Source organism: Solanum dulcamara, chromosome 10, assembly GCF_947179165.1.
Source record: "Solanum dulcamara chromosome 10, daSolDulc1.2, whole genome shotgun sequence".
NCBI lineage: Eukaryota > Viridiplantae > Streptophyta > Magnoliopsida > Solanales > Solanaceae > Solanum > Solanum dulcamara.
Window position 1 is genome coordinate 33,685,245 of NC_077246.1, and position 12,446 is coordinate 33,697,690.

Genomic DNA, 12,446 nt, shown 5'->3' on the forward strand with positions numbered 1-12,446 from the left:
TTACCAAGAATTCATAGTGTCCATACCTGGTTCGAATCACAGTTTTCGGTACATCTGCTACCTATATTTTCAGCTGATGGTAACCGGACCTCAAATCAATTTTTGAGAAAACACAAGCACCCTCCAACTAATCGAATAAGTCATCAATGCGAGGAAGAGAATACCTATTTTTAATAGTCACCGTGTTCAGCTGCCTGTAATCTATGCACATACGAAGGCTACCATCCTTCTTCTTTACAAATAAAACTGAAGCACCCCAAGGAAAGGCACTCGGTCTAATAAAACCTCTACCCAACAACTCCTGAAGTTGGGTCTTTAACTCCCTTAACTCAGCTGGGGCCATTCTATAAGGTGGAATGGAAATAGGGCAAGTGTCGGGCTCCAGGTCAATACAAAAAGGCATACCAGGTAAGTCTGCAGGGAAAACATCCATAAACTCACGCACTATCAAAATAGATTCAATCGATGGCACTTCACAATTATCATCCCTGAGATGTGATAGAAAGGCTAAACAACCCTTACTTACCAACCTCTTAGCATGAAGAAAAGAGATAAGCGGAACTGGAGCGGGAAGATAGTCACCCTCCCATACCAATTGATCCATCCCAGGCTTGGCTAATGTCACAGTATTAGCATTGCAATCTAAGATAGCAAAATATAGAGAGAGCCAAGTCATACCCCAGATTACATCAAGTTCAACCAATTCTAGAATAATCAAATTTACATAAGTTCTGCTCCCCACAAAAGTCACAAGGCAAGACCTATACACTTTCTCAACTAGCACAGACTTACCAACAATAGTAGAAACACGAATAGGCATGTTAAGTAAGTCACAATGTAAATTGAGTCCATCAGCAAATACGGAAGATACATAAGAAAATGTGGATCCAGGATCAAATAATACGAAAGCCAAGCGATCGCAGACCAGAAGAGTACCTGTAATAACAGCATCGAATGTACTTGCCTCTGACATCCTAGGGAAAGCATAACAATGGGCTCTATAGCAAAGCTATTTGGCTTCACCCCCTCCACCTCTATCACAAAATCAACCACTTCCAAAGGTCTAACCTAATTTTATATGCGCGTTCTTACTAAAATCTTCAATTGCCTTTACCCAAGTTTACTTGTTGGGTCTTCCTCTACCCATAATCTTGTCATTCTTATACCGATCCACTCTCTTGGAGCTTACGATGAAGTCATCGATCCTTATTTAGAATCTTTGGAATATACTCAACAACCTAAACACATTAATCGTATCTAAGATCTACCCCTAGAATACATTATACCTATCGAGAAGACCGTACCCCAAATGACCCGCACCTTTCTACCCATTGAATAACTACAAAACATTATCAAATTTGACCCATTATGTCTCTATCCCAAGCGATATACATTCTTTCATAGGTCAGGTCGCTAGCAGAAGTAACACAATCCATAATCTAACCAAGTAAGCATCGATATCATTATAGTAGTCATATCCTGACCCTTTTTGATATACACTAAATCTATGAAACTGCAGTAGAGATTTTAAGCATAATCCTTTTATAAAGAGGCAAAATTCGCTCTTCTAGACTGAAGCAAAGTTGTGTAGCATATTTGGATAAGGCACGAAACCTGGTTTTACAGGCTACAACGAACATATTCCCTTGCTCTATATTTTGGAACTCATCTCCCCTCTTGTCCCTCTAGGTCTGGGGGATACACTTCTCTATGAATAAGTCAAAAGATGTTGCCTAGCTGCCTGATATTTTCCCCTTGTGGGCTTTCTCCTACGACCTCTACCACAATCTCTCATCACTAACCACCTCTAGCTACAGCCCTAATGGCTGGCTCAGGCAATGCTCTTCTTTTAGTTCTAAACATTTGCAACAATAGAGTGAAGAAGGTCAGATACCAATTTGTATCACCTAGATACCAATTGGATTCAAGTAATAGCACGAAATAAAGAAGGAATGGAATTTTCATAAAGTCCTGTAGCCTCTTAAAGAAAAGTAAAGGCATCCCCATACCGTTCCGCAAGACTCTACTAGACCTATCCTTGTGTGATGAGATCACCAAACCTAAATCTCTGATACCAAGTTTGTCATGACCCAAAATGGGTCGTGAGTGACACCCACACTTAACCTCCTAGGTGGGAGAACAAACGATACAAACTCAAACTAATAAATATGATAATAACGTGGATGCTCAAATAAATACGTCTTCTTCAAAACCTGAAAGTCATTATATGAAAAACATCTAAATTTTAAAATTAAGTGTAATACCCCGTATTTTTTTTCCATTTGCTAATGTTTTAGTATATTGTACTCAGTGTGGAATATTCATACATGTATGAGAAATCATGACTTGCAGGTGAATGTATTGGTTGGGAATGGATTGAGAGTGTGGCAATGGTTTGAAATTTTAAAAGGTGGCATGCGATTTTTTTTTAATTCTAAGAGGAGTAGTAAGTTGAAGTAATAGGTATTAAGAATTGAACATGGTGTAAATTTAATAGTAAGTTGAAGTAAGAGGTATTAAGATTTGGACATGGTGTAAATTTAATGGGTTGGTTATATGGTACTATTAAGCTAAGTAATGACTTATTGTTGGACCAATATAAGTGAATTGTGGGAAAATCCAATTCTGAAATTTTTCTGGCAGCCCATTGTTGGTGGAATGAATAGGGATTTTGGGCTACCAAACTCCAATAATTTGTTTTGGACAAAAGCCTAATATGTTTTCCACACAATAAACTATTTTTGGTCCAAAAACATTAGCCCAAAAACCGACCCAAAAGACCCCAATTAAAAAGGACAAGGATAAGGAAATTTCAGCATTATCACTTGACAAATTTCAAGAATTTTCTCCCTCTTCTCCCTTATCTCAAAACCTATCCAATAACGTCCCAAACTCTTTGAACTTCATAAATGTCTCCAAGGTTAAGGTAAGTTGATTATTTATTGTTTTAACTTGATTCTTCCATGGAATTCATTGAAATCATGCTATAGATGTTGGAAACATAAATCTGAAATTTTTGAAAAGCTGTCCAAAAATTTTGGTTTCTAACCTATGAGAATTACTTTGATCTTTGGTTTGTTTTGAGAAGAATGATTTAGGATGTTGTTGTATAAGTATAATAAGGGAATTAAAGATGTTAAAGTAAGGTTTATTTCTCATTTTTGGTATTTTTAAAGACGGAATTGAGAAGAGGTTTTACATGATTTTGGTGTAAGGACTTTTGAGTTCAAATACTCTATTGTGTTGTGAAGTTATGTTGGGGCTGTTAGATGTTGTTTTTATACATGATATGGTTAAGGTATGTTTAAGGTATAAACTAAAAAAGGATGTGTAAAATTTAGTTGAAGAAGAATAACATATTTGTATGGGTTAAATTGAATTAACTACAAGAGCTAATTGGAGACAGAAATCTGTCCGCTAATATTGTTGTCGACATGTGTTGGTTGTGGGCAGATTTAGGGTCACTTTTGAAGTAGTTGTGCAGGTATTTATTGGTATATAACTTGTGAATAAGGTGGTGGTTGTTGTTAAGTAAATGGTTCAGAATTTATGCATTGTTTGGGCTGTTTTGGAGTAATTTGGCTAACCCATTTTTGGATGGGACTGATGTTAGTAATTTTAGCATGACTTATTGTGTGAAGCTCCGTTTTGAGAGATTAAAGATGTTATGGAAAGATATTTCATAGATCTAAAATTTTTAATTAGACTATAAAACCCAGTTTTACTCATATATACTCAAAAAATGGTGATGAAGTTCAGGGGAGGTTCTGTCCAAATTTTCAAAAACAACCTACTAACGATAGAGTACGTTTTATGCCTTACCATAGCTTAACCGTAGTGCTTAACATTTTAATATAGGTTGAGACAATATTGGAAAGCATATACATGTTGTGTGCAAGTAACCATAAAGGTATGTAAAGCTGACATTTCTTTCTTTTGGCATGATCTTATAAAATAAATGGACGACGAATGTATAAAATTCCAACGAAGCTCTTATTCTTAGATATACTAGGATGACGAATGTTCTTAATTTTCAGAATTTATATCGTTATGTATTGACTCATATGTATGATTCCAGCCATCCAAGTTGGTATAAGTCATATTTTAGTATAAATAATACTTCTGTATAATTTATATTTGGAATAATTTATAATGTCAATCGGAGGTTACTTGAAATGAATATTGTCTTGATTTTCAAATGATTGTTCATTTGAATTATTCTATTGAGTCTCAAATGATGATTTAAATACATATGATTACTCACTACTCTACTCGTGTATGTCTTAATATATCTTTCACCGAGTCTCGGGCCGGGTATGTATTCGTGCACAGTTTTACTGCATTATTCACCGAGTCCCTCACTAGAGGACCGGGTACGGTATATATGTATATATATATGATGATATGATATGATGATATGGTGATATGATGATGGCGCCAAGACCCAGTATGGGCTGAATATGATATACATGTATATGACAGATTCACCGAGTCCATAATGGGCTGGATATGATATATGATATGATCATGCATGATTTTATTTCATAAGGCACAGGTAAAGTAATTTCTTGATTATCGGTATTATACTTGTCTCCTGATTGCCTATTTCAAATGTGATCTCCTTTATGGTTATTTATGTTTTATATACTCAGTACATATATCGTATTGACCCCCCTCTTCGGGGGGCTGCGTTTCATGCCCGCAGGTACAAATATTAATTTCGGAGATCCGCCAACTTAGGATTTCCACTCAGCTATTTCGGAAGTGCTCCATTATTTCGGAGCCTAGAATTTCGCTATAGATATTTTGATGTATATATTTATTTATCCATGGGTATGGCGGGGTCCTGTCCCGTCATATGTTACTGTTGATATTCTTAAAGGTCTGTAGACATATATATAGGTGGTATATAGACGTTATCCAGCTGTACTAGTATGATATATATTTTGGAACGTTCCTATTCATTGTGGCAGCCTTGTCGGCTTACGTACCACCTTACCTTTGATGTTATAACTCCTCAGGAGACAGGTCGCATAAATATATAAATATGGGACAGTTTTGATATGACATCCTATTTCTTTAAGTCTCATATCATGTTTAGTTGTGAATTGGTTATAAATAACAGATATGTGTACGGGTGTCCAGTTCGGGCACCAGTCACGGCCTACGGGGTTGGGTTATAACAAAAGTGGTATCAGAGCAGTTCATCCTTGGAATGTCTACAGACCGTGTCTAGTAGAGTCTTGTTTATCGGTGTGTTGTGCACCACATCTATAAATAAGAGGCTAAAGGACATTTAGGATGTTGCCTTTCTTTCATATGTAAGATCCTGTGATAGAGCCCAGCCATAGGACATGAAATTCCTTTTTTCTATCTTTTGATTTCAGCTGAAGAACGACATCGATAGAAGAAAGCGATTGATGATATTGGAAGCTACATAATATACGGGTAAGTGATGATGCAAAAGAGGTATGGTGGAGAAGGTAAGCATATTGAAATATGATTGAAATGTAAAGTTGAAAATTGAAAGAAAAAATAGACAGGAAAGTGTAACGAGTAATTTCGATTTACATGTATATGTGATGATTTTGAGACGACGCTCCATCCGTATAAATTTCATGTTATATGGGTGTTGATCGATTACAGATAACAGATGTGTATATGAGTGTCCAATTCGGACACCAGTTATGGCCTATGAGGTTAGGTCGTGATGGTTGTGATATGATATGAATATATATATGTTGTCCCTGTGAGGCATTGTTGGTATTTTCTACGTGCAAATTTTGGGATAGTAAAAATTACAAAGGAAACTCTGCCCAATTTGTTTTCCAAAAAAAAAGAGAAAGTGGGACATAAGTTCATAATATATTTTGAAGGTTGATACGCACAAGGTAAATTTATTGTGTTGGAGTAAAGAGTTAAGAAACACCCCCATGTCATCCTTAAGGGACACCATTCTTATTTGGGAAATTTTATTTCAGAAAAAGCCTATTTAGAATTGATTTGAACGGACCAAGATAACTTCCAATTGCATGTTTGCCTTAAAAAAAGCTTATGTTGAAGGGAAAAAACGTCCCATAATTAAGTTTTACTTCCATTGAAAAGTACAAGGCACTCAACAATTAGTTTGTGAATTAAATAATTCATTCAAAATTCAAGAATAAGCCTGGAGGTAAACCAGGTGCATCAAGCACTAAGAGGTCCGGTGGTGCTCGTTGGATTCTAGCTTCCTTTTGGTGGTGGTTGAACAATGCCTTATGATAACATTTTATTAGTCCTTAACCAATTAATTGGAGATGGAACTGGTGAATGGAAAACATAAACTTGTGGAATATTCAGGATCATGTATTTCATGTGTTGTTGATGGAATGCTGGGATGATTCGACAGAGGTTGTGATAGTAAGGGATAATTTACAAAAAGGTTAAGTACGCTTACTCCACCGAGTATAATTGACCTTTAGTAAGAATCGTGAATAAGGTTAAAAAGTGTTACACTATGTGATTGAGTAAGAACAGAATATAATGTGAGTATGATGAGAATCGTTATGGAAATAAGTAAAGTCTAGCGGGAAAGTGAGTAAATGATATGATTTTGAGTAAGATTAAAAGTTAGTATTGGGTACACGACAAGGGTGAAAGCGTATAAGGCATAAAGAAGTATTGTGTATATGTGACTTCACCTCGGAAAATAGTGAGATCCTTAGATGATAGGGAATGTAGATTTGCAAAAATAACGGATGTATTGTGAGTTTACTAGAGGAACATGTGATATCTATTGGGATAAAGATAGTGTTATAAGAAAGCTTGGAACACTGATCACTAGAATATAAGTGCTACCAAATGGAGAATTTGAAATGATTATAAACACTAGCTAATTACTGATTGGAATAAATGAAATGTGGCTTTGAATGAATTGCTACACTAACTATATCATTTGAGTACCATTTATCAGACAAGATTTTATACTATGTATCGGGAATTCTCATCACCTTGTGATTGTGTTAAGGTTTCGTACATGGGTAATCTAAGTTATTGATGATATAAAGAAAGACAGAGATAATGTATTGGAAAAGAATTGCATGAATTTGAAATTTTGAAATGGGGACATAGAGTAGAATATAAATAGATAATGATATGGGTACACCCTAAAGGGGGGAAGTGGATGAGAGAAATATAAGTGTAAGATGAAATTAACTGACACTGCAACACCTTAAGGTGAACACCTAAATTTCATATGAGATCCCATGTTGGAACAAGTTAGAAAAATTTGAAAGTCAGTAATAAATGGATAAAAAAACCAAGATGATATTTGAGACGGTGCTGAGAATTATTGGTAAAGATATTGGATAGTATGACATCAAAAGATGGATGCTTATAAAAAGGACGAATATGACCGGAGAATAGTAACAAGTGGCTTGAAGATATTATAAAGGATAGTAAGGTTATACTGGATTAGAGGTTGAGATGTTGGCAACGTAATTATCGGCTAATAAGATTGGGATATACAAGTAGCAAAGAAGAGAAATCTCTCATATGGTAGAATATGAGAAAACATAATAGTAAGTGAAGGAAGGGATGCAGGTATGACAAAATAGACAACAAGTGAGTGTTAGTACAATAAGAAATTTAGAGCAGAATAAGCCAAGAGAAGGAAAGACTATGATTAGAATTGAATACACTTTGTACAAATTCTACAAGATTGGTTATGCAGCCTATGAATATTGGTATGCTAAGGGTGAGATCAAGTGATTACTTGATAAGCAAGATATAAATTTAGTAACCACAGTGTGATTGCAATATTCCGGATACATCAAAGAAAAGTATAAGATGGTTTGAGGCAAAACTATAGAGATATAATTAGTATTGGGGGCAAAAGCCATAGGTGAGTCCTGATATCAACTGAAAGAGGTAAGAGAAAATATAGGGTCTGCATAAAGACTAATGTGGCGACGTTAAGGTATTTTCTGGACTGATTTAAGCACCTACACATATTCGTATAAAGATTGCAATAGTATGTGTGGTAAGAGAACTAAGAGGAAATTAGAGTAAAGGGGCAATAGAAAAGTTTGAGTCAAAAATAGAGAAACGACTCGAGATATTATGCCTAAAATATTGCCAGTTAGGGTAAAGGAAATTACGAAATGACTTAACCGAGACAATCAGAATAGGCGGGTTACTGGTTACTGGATGACGGTAAGGTCATAAGATAAAGGAACCTTAACACTAATTGATAACCAATCCAAAAGATCGAGATCAAGAGGTAAAAATAAATGATAGTTAAAGACCTTCAAGTGAAAGTCAGAAAGTTACACATGATGCCGAGGATTCTAGAATACGGATTGTCATAGTAGGGTAAAGAAAGAATATTGGAGTACCAAAATGTTACCGTGGTGAAATTTTAATTTACTCGTAGAACTTGGAGTGTGTTATAATGAACTAAAGCGAGTCGGTAAACGGAGGAGGTCTATGAACGACATAATTAACTAAGAGAACACTTGAGAAAATATTGGAAAATAATTAATATGAATTTTTTTACAGGCTTACCTAGCACTCCACGGAAGTATGATTCCATATGGGTGATTGTAGATAGGCGACAAAATCAACCCACTTTCTTTCAGTTAGAACTACACATTCAATGGAGTACTATGCGAGGTTATATATTAAAGAGACAGTAAGACTTCTTGGAATTCCCACATCTATTATCTCAGACAGAAGGGCTCAATTTACAGCTTGATTCTGGAGATCATTTCAGAAGAGATTGGAAACACAAATAAATCTTAGTACAACATTTCACCCTTAGACTGATGGGCAGGCTAAACGTACTATTAAGATGCTAGAAGATATGTTACGAGCCTATATTATTGACTTCAAAAGTAGATGGGATGATCATTTGCCACTTATTGAGTTTGCTTATAATAATAGCTACCATTCTAGTATCCAAATGGCTCCGTATAAGACTTTGTATGACAGAAAGTGTAGGTCACCTATTGGTTGGTTTGAGGTTGGTGATACAAAGCTAATAGGACCAAGTATGATTTAGCAAGCTGTGGATAAAGTGAAGCTCATTCAGGAGAGATTATTAGCAGCCTAGAGTCGACAAAAATCATATACAGATAATCGATGTCGACCTTTAGAGTTTCAGGTTGATGATTGGGTGTTCTTGAAGGTGTCATCCATGAAGGGGGTAATGAGATTCGGCAAGAAAGGGAATCTTAGCCTGAGATACATTGGCCCCTATCAGATTATTCGTAGAATAGGCAAGGTTGCCTATGAGTTAGACCTACCATCCGACTTGGAAGCAGTACATCCAGTTTTTCACGTGTCAATGCTTCGCAAATGTATAGGCGACCCTTCCAGAATATTTCTCATGGATGATGTCCAGGTAATAAAAAGTTGTCCTACAGGGAGAAATCTATCGCAATCCTAGATCGGAAGATTAGGAGATTGCGGGCTAAGGATGTGGCTTCCGTCAAAGTGTTGTGGTGAAATAATAATAGAAAAGAGATGACCTGGGAAGCCGAGGAGGAGATGAAGAACAAGTACCCTTACTTGTTCCATACACCTGTAGGTAACTTAAATTTTTAATTGGCTGAATTCGTAGAAAAATGAAATTTTCGTATTGAATTTAACATTCGAGGATGAATGTTCTTAAGAGGGGGGAGGATGTAATACCCTGTAATTTTTTTTCATTTATTAACGTTTTAATATATTGTACTCAGTGCGGAATATTCATACATGTATGAGAAATCATGACTTGTAGGTGAATGTATTGGTTGGGAATGGATTGAGAGTGTGGCAATGGTTTGAAATTTTAAAAGGTGGCATGTGATGTTTTTTTAATTCTAAGAGGAGTAGTAAGTTGAAGTAATAGGTATTAAGATTTGAACATGGTGTAAATTTAATAGTAAGTTGAAGTAAGAGGTATTAAGATTTGGACATGGTGTAAATTTAACGGGTTGGTTATATGGTACTATTAAGCTAAGTAATGACTTATTGTTGGGCCAATATAAGTGAATTGTGGGAAAATCCAATTCTGAAAATTTTCTGGCAGCCCATTGTTGGTGGAATGAATAGGGATTTTGGGCTACCAAACTCCAATAATTTGTTTTGGACAAAATCCTAATATGTTGTCCACACAATAAAGTATTTTTGGTCAAAAATATTAGCCCAAAAACCGACCCAAAAGAGCCCAATTAAAAAGGAAAAGGATAAGGAAATTTCAGCATTTGCACTTGACAAATTTCCAGAATTTTCTCCCTCTTCTCACTTATCTCAAAACCTATCCAATAACGTCCCAAACTCTTTGAACTTCATAAATCTCTCCAAGGTTAAGGTAAGTTGATTATTTATTATTTTAACTTGATTCTTCCATGGAATTCATTGAAATCATGCTATAGATGTTGGAAACATAAATCTGAAATTTTAGAAAAGCTGTCCAAAAATTTTGGTTTCTAACCTATGAGAATTACTTTGATCTTTGGTTTGTTTTGAGAAGAATGATTTAGGATGTTGTTGTATAAGTATAATAAGGGAATTAAAGATGTTAAAGGAAGGTTTATTTCTTATTTTTGGTATTTTTAAAGACGGAATTGAGAAGAGGTTTTACATGATTTTGGTGTAAGGACTTTTGAGTTCAAATACTCTATTGTGTTGTGAAGTTATGTTGGGGCTGTTAGATGTTGTTTTTGTACATGATATGGTTAAGGTATGTTTAAGGTATAAACTAAAAAAGTATGTGTAAAATTTGGTTGAAGAAGAATAACATATTTGTATGGGTTAAATTGAATTAACTACAAGAGCTAATTGGAGACAGAACTCTGTCCGCTAATATTGTTGTCGACATGTGTTGGTTGTGGGCTGATTTAGGGTCACTTTTGAAGTGGTTGTGCAGGGATTTATTGTTATATAACTTGTGAATAAAGTGGTGGTTGTTGTTAAGTAAATAGTGCAGAATTTATGCATTGTTTGGGCTGTTTTGGAGTAATTTGGCCAACCCATTTTTGGATGGGACTGCTGTTAGTAATTTTAGCATAACTTATTGTGTAAAGCTCCGTTTTGAGAGATTAAAGATGTTATGGAAAGATAATTCATAGATATAAAACTTTTATTTAGACTATAAAACCCAGTTTGTCTCATATATACTCAAAAAATGGTGATGAAGTTCAGGGGAGGTGCTGTCCAAATTTTCAGAAACAACCTACTAACGATAGAGTACGTTTTATGCCTTACCATAGCTTAACCGTAGTGCTTAACATTTTAATATAGGTTGAGACAATATTGGAAAGCATATACATGTTGTGTGCAAGTAACCCTAAAGGTATGTAAAGCTAACATTTCTTTCATTTGGCATGATCTTATGAAATAAATGGATGACGAATGTATAAAATTCCAACGAAGCTCTTATTCTTAGATATACTAGGATGACGAATGTTCTTAATTTTCAGAATTTATATCGTTATTTATTGACTCATATGTATGATTCCAGCCATCCAAGTTGGTATAAGTCGTATTTTAGTATAAATAATACTTCTGTATCATTTATATTTGGAATAATTTATAATGTCAATCGGAGGTTACTTGAAATGAATATTTTCTTGATTTTCAAATGATTGTTCATTTGAATTATTCTATTGAGTCTCAAATGATGATTTAAATGCATATGGTTACTCACTACTCTACTCGTGTATGTCTTAATGTATCTTTCACCAAGTTCCGGGCCGGGTATGTATTCGTGCACAGTTTTACTACATTATTCACCGAGTCCCTCACTAGAGGACCGGGTACGATATATATATATATAATGATATGATATGATGACATGGTGATATGATGATGGCGCCGAGACCCAGGATAGGCTGAATATGATATACATGTATATAACAGATTCACCGAATCCATAATGGGTCGGATATGATATATGATATGATCATGCATGATTTTATTTCATAAGGCACAAGTACAGTGATTTCTTGATTATCGGTATTATACTTGTCTCCTGATTGCCTATTTCAAATGTGATCTCCTTTATGGTATTTTATGCTTTATATACTCAGTACATATGTCGTACTGACCCCCTCTCTTCGGGGAGCTGCGTTTCATGCCCACAGGTATAAATATTAATTTTGGAGATCCGCCAGCTTAGGATTTCCACTCAGCTATTTTGGAAGTGCTCCATTATCCCGGAGCCTAGAATTTTGATATAGATATTTTAATGTATATATTTATTTATCCATGGGTATGGCGGGGTCCTGTCCCGTCATATATTACTGTTGATATTCTTAGAGGTCTGTAGACATATATGTAGGTGGTATATAGATGTTATCCAGTTGTACTAGTATGATATATATTTTGGAACGTTCCTATTCATCGTGGCATCCTAGTCGGCTTGCATATATAAATATATATTTTGGAATGTGATGTGTAGTGGCAGCCTTGTCGGCTTACGT

At 35.3% G+C, this 12,446-nt stretch overlaps 1 long non-coding RNA gene across 1 annotated transcript; it reads left to right on the forward strand.

Annotated features, from left to right (window-relative positions):
* Positions 1 to 10,273: 10,273 nt before the first annotated feature.
* On the forward strand, positions 10,274 to 12,364 carry LOC129871354 (uncharacterized). Its single transcript, XR_008762247.1, has 3 exons — positions 10,274 to 10,333; positions 11,266 to 11,317; positions 12,108 to 12,364. It is a non-coding gene; the product is annotated as an uncharacterized LOC129871354 (long non-coding RNA).
* The last annotated feature ends 82 nt before the right edge of the window (positions 12,365 to 12,446 follow it).